The sequence below is a fragment of the Sus scrofa genome, chromosome X (assembly GCF_054392235.1).
Source record: "Sus scrofa isolate SSC_HxYL_T2T_F1_AM1 chromosome X, Sscrofa_HxYL_maternal_Yorkshire_Landrace_v2.0, whole genome shotgun sequence".
Classification (NCBI taxonomy): domain Eukaryota; kingdom Metazoa; phylum Chordata; class Mammalia; order Artiodactyla; family Suidae; genus Sus; species Sus scrofa.
This window is the reverse complement of record NC_139401.1, coordinates 46045068-46060027: the sequence shown is the minus strand read 5'-3', so window position 1 is coordinate 46060027 and position 14960 is coordinate 46045068.

The following is a 14960-nucleotide window of genomic DNA, read 5'->3' as shown; positions in this document are numbered from 1 at the left end:
TCACATCATCTTTTCCCAAGGGGCTACCACCAGAGCTGCCCTGGAAAAGTTTCCCCTGTAATGAAAGCAACAGAATAGGAAGTCTCCCACTGAAACACAGCAAAGTTGTGATAAACTGAGATGGAAATGGGCCAAATTATAATACGATGAATGTCTACTGTTGTAAGTAATTTGGTTCCCCTGTGAGAATCCCATATGTGAATGCCCAATAGTTCAGGATCTAATTTGGTTTATGTCTAAATTAACTGTTTTGTCTTTTTAGTCCTGCACCCACAGCATGTGGAAGTTCCTAGGCTAGGGCTTGAATGAGAGCTATAGCCGATGGCCTATGCCACAGCAATGCAGGATCTGACCCGAATCTTTGACCTACACCACAGATTGTGGCAACGCTGGATCCTTACCTCACTGAGCAAGGCCAGGGATCAAACCCACCTTCTCATGGATACTAGTCGGGTTCAATAACCACTGAGCTATGGCGGGAACTCCCGAACTTTTTTTTTTTTTTTTGTCTTTTGTCTTTTCAGGGCCGCACCTGTGGCATATGGAAGTTCCCAGGCTAGGGGTCAAATCGGAGCTCCAGCTGCTGGCCTACACCACAGCCACAGCAACGCTGGATCCGAGCCACATCTGCAACCTACACCACAGCTCACGGCAACACTGGATCCTTAACCCACTGAGCAAGGCCAGGGATCGAACCTGAAATCTCATGGTTCCTATTTGGATTCGTTTCTGCTGACCCATGATGGGAACTCCCGAACTTTTTTTTTTTTTTTCAACTGCAGAGAGCATCTGTGGACTCACACTGATGCTATTTACTTTTGGAAATCAGCGAAACTCAAGCACCAATGCCCACCCATCAGGAAAAGTAGGAACAGAGAGTGGGAACAAGATGGCAGAGGAGTAAGATGTGGCACTCACCTACCAAAAAACACATTAAAAAAAATCCATCCACATGTAGAACAATTCATACAGAACATCTACTGAACACTGGCAAAAGAACTTAAACTTCCAAAAAGGGCAAGAAACCCTCCACGTAACTGAGCAGAACAAAAGGAAAAAGAGAGAGAGAAGGGGGTAAAATAGGAATCAGGATGGGATCAGCACTTCTGAGAGGGAGCTGTGAAAGAGGAAAGGAATTTGTGTCTTGGGAGGCCACATAACTGACAGGAAGATCATCCAGGACAGGGGGAATCTAAATGCCAGACTGAGGAGGGCAAAGCAGAGAGAGAGCTGCCCAGACCGTCAGTACCACCACCTGGGACACCACAGCCTGAGACACCCAGGTGGGAGCCAGGCACTGATATTCTGGCTTCAGATCTTAGTTCTGGGGTGAGGACTAGGGTTGGCAGTGTGGAGACAACCTGAGGGGCTATGGAGCAGCATGTCATGGGCTGAGGAGAGGAACACCACAGCTGAGGGAGTGTGGGATGAGGCCTGGGCCTGCCAGTGAAGCAAGGCACCACTGCTGGGGAGGGTAAGAGGAGGAGAGGCAGGAACCACCATAGGAACATCTTTCTCTGCGCACGTGTGGGCTCTCAGGTGGTGGGGCACCTCTTGCATGGGCTATGGGGGCAGGTGCAAACCACTGCAGCCACCTCGGAGTCCTGAGGTGGGTGTGCCCTGCCACCACTAAAGGTCCTGTGAACAGGCACCACCTGCAGCCTCAGTCACCTCAGGAGTCACTGCTACTGAGGGCCCTGCTACCAAGCACCTCCCCTTGCCCTCACCCCCTTGGGAATATACATCCCCAGGCCATTGATGCTTCCAAGGGCTCTGAGAACCACCCCCACCTCCCTGATGGTCACTGCCACTGCTCAAGGCCCTGCAACCAGGATCAGCCTGCCACCCCCACCTTCCCATGGGTTTTCACTACTGCTAAAGGTCCAGCAATCAGGCACTGCCCACAGGTGCTGCCCATTGCCCCCACCTCCCTGGAAACACACATAGGGCATACACCTGCACACACTGAGGAAAGACACAGCAAGCATCCAAACCAAAAGCAGCCCTCATGCCAAAAAAAAGTTAGCCATCACAAGCTACCCAGGAATGCCTATAAATAGGAGCTCTATAAATAATTGTTTTTCCTAAACTCACAGAATAAGAAAAATATAAGTAATATTGAAAAACACAGGAACCATTCCCCTGAAGAAGCAAATAATGAAACAGACCTTTGCAGTCTATCAGAGTTCAAAAAGGAGGATGTGGGTTTGATCCCTGGCCCTGCTCAGTGGATTCAGGATCTGGCATTGCTGTGAGCTGCAATGCAATTTGCAGACACGGCTCGGATCTGGCATTGCTGTAACTATGGCATAGGACAGCAGCTCCGATTTGACCCCTAGCTTGGGAACTTACATATGCTGCGGGTGAGACCCTAAAAAGAAAAGAAAAGAAAAAAGGAATTAGAAAGAAGGAGTCAAGAAAAATTAGAAAATTCATTTGCAGAGACAAAAGCTGAGTTAAAGGCATGAAGAACAGAATGAATAATGCAAAGGAATGAATAAATGACATGAAAGATAGAATAATGGAAAGTACCCAATCAGGACAGCCAACAGAAAACCAAATAAAAAAATATTAAAAGCAATATAAGAGGTCTGTGGGATAATACAAAGCATGCCAATCTACCTGTAATAGGGATTCTAGAAGGTGAAGAAAAAGAAAAGGGGATTAAAAATATATTTGAAGAAATTATGGCTGAAAATTTTCCAAATCTAAAGGATACTGATATCAAGATACAGGAAGCACAGAGGGCCCCAAACAAGTTGAACCCAAACAGATCTACACCTAGACATATTATATCAAAAATGGCAAAAATTAAAGATAAGGAGAAGATTCTAAATACAGCCAGAGAAAAACAACAAGTTAATTATAAGAGAACCCCCATAAGGCCATCAGCTGACTTCTCTATATAAACACTACAGGCCAGAAGATAGTGGCAAGATACATTCAAAGTTCTAAAAGGGAAAAATTTGCAGCTTAGAATACTCTATCTAGCGAGATTATCATTTAAAATAGAAGGAGAAATAAAGAATTTCTCAAACAAAAAAAGAATACAGGAGTATTAAACCCATTCTAAAAGAAATATTGAAAGGACTCCTCTAAATAGGAAAGAAGTAAGAAGATATAGGATGGAGGATATCACAATTGGAAAGTAACCACTTAAATAAGCCAGTATACAGATCTAAAAGAAAATAAAAAACCTATTTGTGAAAGCAATGATAAATACAAGTAATAGCAAAAGGATAAACATAAAAGTGTAACAAAGGACATCAAAATCACAAAATGTGGGGAAGGAGAGTAAGAAAATCTAGACTCTTTTTAGAATGTGTGAGCCTATATGACTATCGGTCTAAAGCAAGCAGATATAGGAAACAGTTAACATATGTGAAAAACAGGGCAACCACAAATCAAAACTAAATATTCACAAAATACAAAAAGAAGAGGACACAAGCATGAATTAAAAGGAAATCATCAAACCAAAAAAAAAAAGAAAAGAAAAGAAAAAGAAAGGAACAAGGGACAAAAGTCAAATCAACTGGAAAACAAAGTTTAAAATGGCAATGAATACATCATTATCAATAATTACCTTAAATGTCAATGCACTGAATGTTCCATTTATTTTTTTTAAAAACAGACTTTAAAATAGACTCCATTTACCAAAAAAATAAAAAAACAGACTCCATTTAAGATGGAGTCCATTTTAAATAAATGGAGTCTATTTAAAACAGACTTTAAATCAAAGGCCACAAAGAAAGACAAAGAAGGACACACCATTTAATGATAAAAGGTTGGATTCAAGAGGAGAATATTACACTCATCGATATATATGCCCCAAATATAGGAGTACCCAAATACATACAACAAATACTAACAGACATAAAAGGAGAAAGTGATAGATAATAATAACAGTACAAGGCTTTAACACTTCACTCACATCGATGGACAAATCCTCTAGATAGAAAATCAATAAGGCATCAGAGATCCTAAATGACACAATAGAAAGTTAGACTTAATTGATATTTTCAGGTATTACATCCCCCAAAACCAGAGTATATATTCTTTTCAAGTGCACATGGAACATTTTCAAGGATTGACCACATACTGGGGCATGAAACTAACCTCAACAAATTTAAGAGTACAGAAATTATATCAAGCATCTTCTCTGACCACAATGGCATGAAAATAGAAATCTACTACAGGAAAAGAAATGATAAAAAAACTGATTACATGGAGACTAAAGAACATGCTACTAAAAAACCAATGGGTCAATGAGGAAATCAAAAAGGAAATTTAAAAAATACGTTGTGACAAACGACAATGAAAATGCAACCATTCAAAATCCATGGGATGCTGCAAAAGGTGTTGTTAGCTAGAAGTTCATAGTGATACAAGACTTCCTCAAAAAGGAAGAAAAATCTCAATTCAACAACCTAACCTAACAGCTAAAAGAATTAGGAGAAGAACAAACAAAACCTAAAGTCAGCAGAAGGAAGGAAATCATAAAGAACAGAGAAGAAATCAATAAAACAGAGATCCAAAAACAATAGAAAAAAATCCATAAAACCAAGAGCTGGTTCTTTGAAAGGGTAAACAAAATTGACAAACCTCTGACCAGACTCACCAAGGAGAGGGGACTCAAACAATATAAGAAATGAAAAGGAGAAATACCAACGGATACTATAGAAATACAAAAAAAAAAAAAAAAAAACCCAAAAAAACAAAAAACAAACAAAAAAACCCCAAAAGTGTAAGAGAATACTATGAACAATTATATGCCACCAAATCTGACAACCTAGAAGAAATGAACAACTTTCTAGAGACATACAGCCCACCAAAACTGAATCAAGAAGAAACAGATCAATTGAACAGAACGATCACTAGAAATGAAATTAAGTATGTAATAACAACACTCCCTACAAACAAAAGTCCAGGACCAGATGGCTTCACAGGGGAATTCTACCAAACATACAAAGAGGAACTTATACCCATCCTTCTTAAACTTTTCCAAAAGATTGAAGAAGGAACACTCCCAAAGACATTTATTGAAGCCACCATCACCCTAATAACAAAACCAGACAAAGTTACTACCAAATTGGTCAATGAATTCAGCATAGTAGCAGGATACAAGATGAACATTTATAAATTGGTTGCATTTCTGTATACTAACAATGAAATATTAGAAAAGGAATATAAAAATATAATACCTTTTAAAATTGCATCCCCAAAATTTAAATACCTAGGAATAAACCTGATGATGGAGGTGAAAGACTTATATGCTGAGAACTATAAAACATTAATCAAGGAAATTAAAGAGGATTCAAAGAAATGGAAAGATATCCCATGCTTCTGGGTTGGGAAAATTACTATTATAAAAATGGCCATACCACCCAAAGCAATCTACAGATTCAATGAAATCCCTATCAAAGTACCCATGAAATTTTTCACAGAACTAGAACAAACAATCCAAAAATTTATATGGAACCATAAAAGACCCAGAATTGCCAAAGCAATCCTGAGGAACAAAAAGCAGGAGGCATAACTCTCCCAGACTTCAGCCAACGTTATCAAGACAGTGTGTTACTGGTTCCAAAACAGACATACAGACCAATGGAACAGAATGGAAAACCAGAAATAAACCTAGACACCTATGGTCAATTAATCTTTAACAAAGGAGGCAAGAACATAAAATGGGAAAAAGACAGTCTTTTCAGCAAATGATGCTGGGAAAACTGGACAGCTGCATGTAAATCAAAGAATGTGGAACACACCCTCACACCATACACAAAAATAAACTCAAAATGCCTTAAAGACTTAAATGTAAGACAAGATACCATCAAACTCTTAGAAGAGCACAAAGGCAAAACATTCTCTGACATCAACCTTACAAATGTTTTCTTAGGTCAGTTTCCCAAAGAATAGATATAAAAACAAAAATAAACCAATGAGACCTAGTCAAACTGACAAGCTTTTGCACATCAAAGGAAACCATTAAAAAACCCCCAAAGAGACAACCTACAGAATGGGAGAAAATAGTTGCAAAGGATGCAAATGACAAGGGCTTAATCTCCAAAATATACAAATAACTCATCTAACTCAACAATGAAAAAAACTTCTAATCAAAAAATGGGCAGAAGACCTAAATAGACATTTCTCCAAAGAAGACATACAGATGGCCAACAGGCACATGAAAAAATGCTTGACATCAGTAATTATTAGAGAAATGCAAATCAAAACTACTATGAGGTACTACCTCACATTGGTCAAAATGCCCATCATTAATAAGTCTACAAAAAACAAATGCTGGAGAGGCTGTGGAGAAAAGGGAACCCTCCTACACTGTTGGTGGGAATGTAATCTGGTACAACCACTATGGAGAACAGTATGGAGGTACCTCAGAAAACTAAATATAGAACTACCATAGGACCCAGCAATCCCACTCCTGGGCATATATCTGGACAAAACATTCATTGAAAAAGATACATGCACCTCTATGTTCATCACAGCACTATTCACAATGGCTGAGACATGGCAACAACCTAAATGTCCATAGACAGATGAATGGATTAAGATGTGTTACATATATACAATGGAATACTATGCAACCATAAAAGGACAAAATAATGCCATTTGCAGCAACATGATTTCAACTAGATATTCTCATACTAAGTGAAGTAAGTCAGAAAGAGAAAGACAAATACCATATGATATCACTTGTATGTGGAATATAAAATATTGCACAAATGAACCTATATATAAAACAGAAATAGACTCACAGACAGAATAGACTTGTGGTTGCCAAGAGGGAGGGGGGAAGAAGTAGGATGGACTGGGAGTTTGGGGTTAGTAGACGCAAACTATTATATTTAGGATGGATAAGCAATGATGTCCTACTCTATAGCACAAGAAGCTCTATCCAGTCTCTTGTGATAGACCATGATGGAAGGTAATATAAGAAAGGGAATATGTATATATATATATATATATATGATATATGTATGACTGGGTCACTTTGCTATACTGCAGAAATTGGTACAACATTGTAAATCAATTATACTTTAAAAAAAATAAAAAAATAAAAATAAAAATAAATAAATAAAAAAAAAATAAATAAAAAGGATGAAGATACTATTGCCCAGCAACCTAAACTTTCATATAGCCCTATCCACAGCCACATACAAGGTGATAAGTTTACTGGGCTTGCTTCTGCCAACCTGATTTTAGTATACATAGCATAATACTCTACCTGGCCAAGCTCCTTCATAAACTTCACTTACCAAGATAAGCATATTACTCTAGCCATGGATATCCAACAACAACATCAAGAGGTTAATCTCATGAAAATCTATGGCTAACTGTGGGCTGAGTCCATAACCAATGGAGTTGGCCAAGGTGCTGAATGCAAGGTGGCTAACATGCAGGCTTGTTTGACTAGATAAACTATAATTATCCTCCTTTTAACACCCCCTGGAATCTCACTGTGCCACACAAAGTTACCTTCGGAGGAACATAGAAAATACAGGCAACAGAGGGAGACTGGTGAGCCCATCATAAGCTTCTCCTCATCCAACATGGGACAGTATTTATGTCCTTGGGTTTGGCTAAAAATTCCAGCAGATTTTTCCTCAGAAGAACTCATTAAGGACTTGCCTCGACAAATCATGCCAGCCACCACTCCCTATCACTGTAAATGAGCTTTTCACATAGTACCTCTTGTACTCACCACTCTAGGATCACTAGTAGTTTTGAAACTGAGTAGGGCCCTGTGGGGATACTGAGCTTTTACAAAAGCCTTTCTGTGTCCCCCATTTCTTGTCTGTAGGAAATAGGCCTTTCAGCCTCCATGACCTTCCCTGAGTTTCAAAGTTCAGGTTCAAACAGTTGCTAGTCAGGGAAGGGAGGGGATGCAGAGAAAAGGGGAGAAGAGTCAGGAAACAATGGTGCAGCCTTGGGGCAGGGTCCTGGTTCCTTCTCAAGGAATATATATATAACAATATCTTTGAGTTCTTCTGAAGAACTAAAACCCTTAACAAATGGAAGATGTTAATTACTTGATGAAGCATTTTTTTTGTCTTTTTTTTTTTTTTTTTTTTTTTTTTTTTTTTTTAGGGCTGCACCCTCGGCATGTGGAGGTTCCCAGGCTAGGGGTCGACTGGGAGCTGTAGCTGCTGGCCTACACCACAGCCACAGCAATGCCAGATCCGAGCCATGCCTGTGACCTGCACCACACCTCACGGGGTAAAGCTGGACCCTTAACCCACTGATCAAGGCCAGGGATCAAACCTGCATCCTCATGGATACTAGTCAGATTAGTTTCCAAGGAGCCATGATGGGAACTCCTTGATGAAGCATTTTTCATTCCAGAAAGAATGCAGACCACAAGAACCAGTTCTGGAGCCAATAAATACCAACTCTGAAGAAGAATCCACTTGTATCTGTGGCCCTATTTTCATTCCTAAACTATAAAACCACTTCCTAATCTCTCCCAAAGGAGGACATAGTATTCAGGGCATTAGCTTGCTGTGGCCTCCTTTGCCTGGCAAAGCAAAGCAATTTTTTTTCTCCTTTGCCCAAAACTCTGTTATCACACTTCTATTTGGCATTAGTGGACGGAGGCCAAGTTTCAGCAACAGTGCGGGGGCAGCAGAAACAGTATACAGTTAGGGCATCACCTAACAATGAGAAGACCACAGAGTGCTAGTCCAAACAAATTAAATAGTCCAAGGACTGGAACTCTTGGTCTCATCTTAAGTTTAGTGACTATGGTGTTAGAAAACCACATAGCCCTAAATTACTGACTGATTACTTGGCTGGGGGTGGGGGTGGGGGTGGGGTCTTGCATACTTGCCAATACATCATGCTGCATGTGGGTAGATAATACTAAGTTTTATTGAAAGTCAGGGTTATACACTATAGAGCCCATAATACCACTCTGCTGACTAAAGAAATTGAAATCCTCTAAACAAATCAAAATATTCTTCTTTTCTGATTGATTCTCCTGGCTTTCCCCACTAAATTGGCAGACTGACTGTGAAGGGGCTTTGAAATCTTAGTTTATGCCTTTATAGAATTTTGGGTCTTAAGGATGCTTTATGCTGGCCTCAAACTCATGTGTTATGAAATAACATACAACTTAGGTTATACAACAACGTGGACCCAGGGGATGGAGTGTTACATAAATGAGCCAAGGATGGCCCCTGTATATTGACTGGCTCTATGTTGTTTACTTTTTTATAGCAGGCTGGTACCATTAGCTCAAAAGTTGCTGGCACCAAACTCAAATTTTTACACATGCATTTGTTTTTAAATATAACCCCAATAAGTAGACTTTTAGCCATTTAGAACCTGGCTGCTTTGTAAACCCCATAAAACTGCAGGTGACATTTGCTAGCCATAGATAAGATAAATCCTAGGTCTATAAAGACCCCAAACCAAAACACTGCTGCTCTTTAGTGCTCTGACACAGAGACTCCCCATCTTGACACATAAGTCTCCTCTCAGATACACATCGCCTTGGATTTCACTTATCTTCCTCCCCTCCTGAGTGGTGTGGTCCCTGGACGGTCTTTTGCCATGAGGATATCCCATTGCCTATCCCCTTTCAAAGCATTATTTTAAAGCTGGTTGTATGCTACTGCCACTTTGTGGCCACATCTTTTTCCTTGATCAATCTGAAATCTCTTGAACTCACTATAAATATCCAATAAATCAATTAACGAGAAACACCATATTAATAGAATAAAAAACAAAACCATATGGTCATCAACTGCACAGACACAGAAAAAGCATTTACCAGATTTCAACACTTTCATGATAAGAACCTTAAGCTAGGAATAGAGGGAAGTTTTCTCAGTCTTATAAATGGTGACTTCAAAAAAACTACAGATGTTATCATACTAGTGAAAGACTGTTTTAAGCCTAAGATTAGGAAAAAAGGCAAGAATATCTGTTCTCCCCACTTCTATTCAACATTGCTAGAGATTCCAGCCAGTGCAATAAGGCAAGGAAAACATATTAAAGGCATATATATTTAAAAGGAAGAAGTAAAATTATTTTTATTCACAGACAACATGATCTTATATGTAGAAACTCCTGAGTAACCTACAATGAAAAATATGTACTAGAACTGATAAGCGAGTCTAGCAGGGTCACAGCATACAGGATCAATACACAAAATCAATTGCATTCTACATATTAGCAACAATCTAAGAAAGAAAACATAAAAGTAATTACTTCATAATAGTATGAAAAAGAAAAATACTTAGAAATAAACTTTGAGAAAAGAATTGCAACACCTGTACAATGAAAATTACAAGACATTACTGATAGAAATTAAAGAGGATCTTTAACAAAATCCAGAGATACACTATGCTTATGGACTGGAAGACTCAATTTTTTTGTCTTTTTGCCATTTCTAGGGCCGCTTCTGTGGCATATGGAGGTTCCCAGGCTGGGGGTCTAATCGGAGCTGTAGCCACCGGCCTACACCAGGGCCACAGAAACGGGGGGGTCCATGCTGCGTCTGCAACCTACACCACAGCTCACGGCAATGCTGGATCCTTAACCCACTGAGCAAGGTCAGGGATTGAACCCGCAACCTCATGGTTCCTAGTCGGATTCATTAACCACTGAGCCACGATGGGAACTCTGAAGACTCAATATTTTTAAGATGTCAAATCTCCCCAAGGTGATTTATAGATTCAATGCAATCCCTATAAAAAATCCCTGCAAGTTTTAAAGAATTTGACAAACTGATTATGAAATGTATGTGGAAATGAAAAAAGCATAGAACAGTCAAAATAATTTTGAAAAAGAACAAAGTTGGAGAACTTACATTACTTGATTCCAAAACTTAATATAAAGCTGCAATTACCAAGACTTATGCTTTTAGCATAAGTGTAGATATGTAGCTTATAGGAACAGAATAGAATCTAAAAATAAACCCTCAGAGGAGGATCAAGATGGCAGAGGAGTAAGATGTCACACTCACCTTCTCCCACAAGCACATCAAAAAAACACATCTACATGTAGAACAATTTGCACAAAACATCTACTGAATGCTGGAAGAAGATCTTTTTTTTTTTTTTTTTTTAATTTTCCCACTGTACAGCAAGGGGGTCAGGTTATCCTTACATGTATACATTACAATTACAGTTTTTCCCCCACCCTTTCTTCTGTTGCAACATGAGTATCTAGACAAAGTTCTCAATGCTATTCAGCAGGATCTCCTTGTACATCTATTCTAAGTTGTGTCTGATAAGCCCAAGCTCCCGATCCCTCCCACTCCCTCCCCCTCCCATCAGGCAACCACAAGTCTCTTCTCCAAGTCCATGATTTTCTTTTCTGAGGAGATGTTCATTTGTGCTGGATATTAGATTCCAGTTATAAGTGATATCATATGGTATTTGAATGAGCCAGAAAAACAAAGAAGATCTTTAAATCGCCAAAAAAGGGCAAGAAACCCTCAGCATAACTGGGTAGAACAAAAGAAAAAGAGAGAGAGAGAGAGAGAGAGAGAGAGAGAGAGAGAGAGAGAGAAGGAATCAGGATGGGACTGGCATTCATAAGAAGGAGGTGTGAAAGAGAAAAGGAACCCACACCCTGGGAAGCCACCTAACTGATGGGGAGATCAGCCAAGATGGAGGGACCTCAAAGTAACCAAGAAAAGCACAGCAGCTGGACTGAGGAGGGCAAAGCAGAGCGAGAGCCACACAGATCATCTGCACCACCAACATGGACACCACAAACTGAGATGCTCAGGCGGGGCTGGGTGCTGATACTCAGGCTTGGAGGTCAGTTCCAGGGAGAGGACTAGGATTAGCTGTGTGGAGAGAGCCTGAGGGGCTAGGGAGTGGTGTGCCATGGGCTGGGGAGTGGAACACCACAGCTGAGAGAACCCGGGAGAAGGTCTGTGCCCACAGGAAAAGCAAGGAGCCATTATTGGGGAGGGCACACACTACCACTGCCAAATGCTCTGGGTATGTCCTAAATCTGCCTAAGGCACATTACCACTTTCCAGGGGCCTGCAAATAGGAGTAGCCTGTGCCACCTTCCTGCAGATCCTTGCTACTGTCAAGAGCCCAGCAACCAGGCACTGGATAGTAGCCCTACCCATGGCCTCCTTCTCCCTGGAAAAACACTCAGCACCCTGAGGATAACAGCCTGCTAACAGCAAAGAAAGAGATAGCAAATATACAAACTCCCACACCAAACATAAATAGTACCCCCTCAGAAAATACAAAGGGGTGCTCTTGCATAGAAATAGCCCTCCAAGACTATAGTTTGGTTTCCCTAAACTCACTGACAGAGAAAACTATAAGCAAGATAAAGAAGCTCAGGAACCATTCCCAGTTAAAAGAACAGGAGAATTCACCTAAAGCTGCAAACAATGAAACAGACCTCTGCAGCCTAATAGACACTGAGTTCAAAAGGGAGATGGCGAAAATACTGAAGGAATTAAGGGCAAACATGAAGGAATTAAGAGCGGATATAAACAGTAATGCAGATTACTTTAGAAAGGAACTAGAAAATATAAGGACAAACCAAGAAAAACTAGAAAATTCATTTGCAGAGATGCAAACTGAGTTAAAGGCACTAAAGACCAGAATGAATAATGCAGAGGAATGAATTAGTGACATGCAAGATAGAATAATGGAAATCACCCAATCAGGACAGCAGACGGAAAACCAAATGAAAAAACATGAAAGCAATATGAGAGATCTATGATAATATAGAGCAGGCCAACCTATGCATAATAGGAATTTCAGAAGGAAAAGAAAAAGAAAATGGGATTGAAAATATATTTGAAGAAATTATGGCTGAAAACTTTCCAAATCTAAAGAAAATAGATATCAAGATACAGGAAGCATGGAGGGTCAAAAACAAGCTGAACCCAAACAGGCCCACACCCAGACATATTATAATAAAAATGGCAAAAGTTAAAGAGAGGATTCTAAAGTCAGCAAGAGAAACACAAGGCATTAATTATAAGGGAACCCCCATAAGGCTATCAGCTGATTTTACTACAGAAACACTACAGGCCAGAAGAGAGTGGCAAGACATACTCAAAGTTATAAAAGGGAAAAATTTGTAGCCTAGAATACTCTACCCAGCAGGAATATCATTTAAAATAGAAGAAGAAATAAAGAATTTCTCCAACAAACAAAAGCTGAAAGACTACAGCAATACTAAACCCATTCTAAGAGAAATACTGAGGAGGTCGAGTCATGGCTCAGCAGTTAATGAACCTGATTAGCATCCATGAAGACGTGGGTTCAATCCCTGGTCTCAATCGGTAGGTTAAGGATCTGGCGTTGCTGTGAGCTGTGGTGTAGGTGGAAGACATGGCTCAGATCTGGCATTGCTATGGCTGTGGCATAGGCTTGTGGCTGTAACTCTGATTAGACCCCTAGCCTGGGAACCTCCATATGCTGTGGGTGTGGCCCTAAAAAGACAATAAATAAATAAATAAATAAATAAATAAATAAATAAATAAAATTTAAAAAATAAAAGAAATACTGAAAGGGCTTCTCTAAGTAAAAAAGATGTAAGAAGAAATAGATGGAGGACATCACAATTGGAAAGCAATCACTTAAATAAGCCAGTATACAGATCTAAAAGGGGGGAAAAACCCTACTATAAAAGTGAACATAAACACAAGGAACAGAAAATGGACAAACATGAAAATTTTTAAAAAGGACTTCAAAATCATAGAATGTGGGGAAGAAAAGTAAGAAAATCTAGACTCTTTTTTTTATTGCTTTTTTTTTTTTTTTTTTTTTTTGTCTTTTTGCTATTTCTTGGGCCGCTCCCACGGCACATGGAGATTCCCAGGCTAGGGGTCCAATAGACTCTTTTTTTTTAAAATAAAGTGTTTGAGTCTATATGACTATCAGGCTAAAGCAAGCAGACATAAGAAGGGGTTAACATACTTCAAAAACAGGGCAGCCACAAATCAAAACCAAACATTACACTGACAAAAACTAAAAAGAAAAGTACAAAAGCATGAAATAAATGTAAAGCATCCAACCACAAAAAGAAAGGAACAAAGGAGAAACATACAATCAACTGGAAAACAAGGTTTAAAATGGCAATAAATACATATCTATCAATAATCACCTTAAATGTCAATGGACTGAATGCTCCAATCAAAAGACACAGAGTGGCAGATTGGATAAAAAAGCAAAAGCCTACAAGATGCTGTCTACAAGAGACTCACCTTAAGGCAAAGGACACCTATAGACTGAAAGTGAGGGGATGGGAAAAGATACTTCATGCCAATGGACAAGACAGTAAAGCAGGAGTGGCAATACTCATATCAGACAATACAGACTTTAAAATGAAGGCCATAAAGAAAGATAAAGAAGGACAGTGTTTAATGATAAAAGAACCCATTCATGAGGAGTATATTACAATCGTCAATATATATGCCCCTAATATGGGAGCACCCCCCCCACACACACAAATACTAACAGACATAAAAGGAGAAACTGATGGGAACACCCACTCACATCAATGGAGAGATCCTCTAGACAGAAAATCAATAAGGCAACAGAGATCCTAAATGACAAAGCAGAAAAGTTAGATTTCATTGACATTTTCAGGACATTATACCCGCCCCCCCCAAAATCAGAATACACATTCTTTTCAAGTGCACATTGAACATTCTCAAGGACTGACCACATACTGGGGCACAAAACTAACCTCAACAAATTTAAGAGTACAGAAATTATATCAAGCATCTTCTCTGACACAATGGCATGAAAGTAGAAATAAACCACAGGAAAAACTAACTACAAGAAGACTAAACAACATGCTACTAAAAAACCAATGGGTCAATGAGGAAATCAAAAAGGAAATTAAAAAATACCTTGAGACAAATGACAATGAAGAAACAACCATTCAAAACCTACAGTATGCCACAAAAGCAGTACTCAGAGGGAAATTCATAGCAAAACAGGCCTTCC